Genomic DNA, 230 nt, shown 5'->3' with positions numbered 1-230 from the left:
TTGGCTTAAAGCTCAACATTCAGAAAACTAAGATCATGGCATCCGGTCCCATCACTTCATGGGAAATAAATGGGGAAACAGTGGAAACAGTGTCAGACTCTATTTTTTTGAGCTCCAAAATCACTGCAGATGGTGACTGTAGCCATGAAATTAAAAGACATTTACTCCTTGGAAGGAAAGTTATGACCAACCTAGATAGCATATTCAAAAGCAGAGACATTACTTTGCCA

This window comes from Bison bison, unplaced genomic scaffold (assembly GCF_000754665.1).
Source record: "Bison bison bison isolate TAMUID 2011002044 unplaced genomic scaffold, Bison_UMD1.0 scf7180017859596, whole genome shotgun sequence".
Taxonomy (NCBI): domain Eukaryota; kingdom Metazoa; phylum Chordata; class Mammalia; order Artiodactyla; family Bovidae; genus Bison; species Bison bison.
This window is presented reverse-complemented; position numbering follows the sequence as displayed.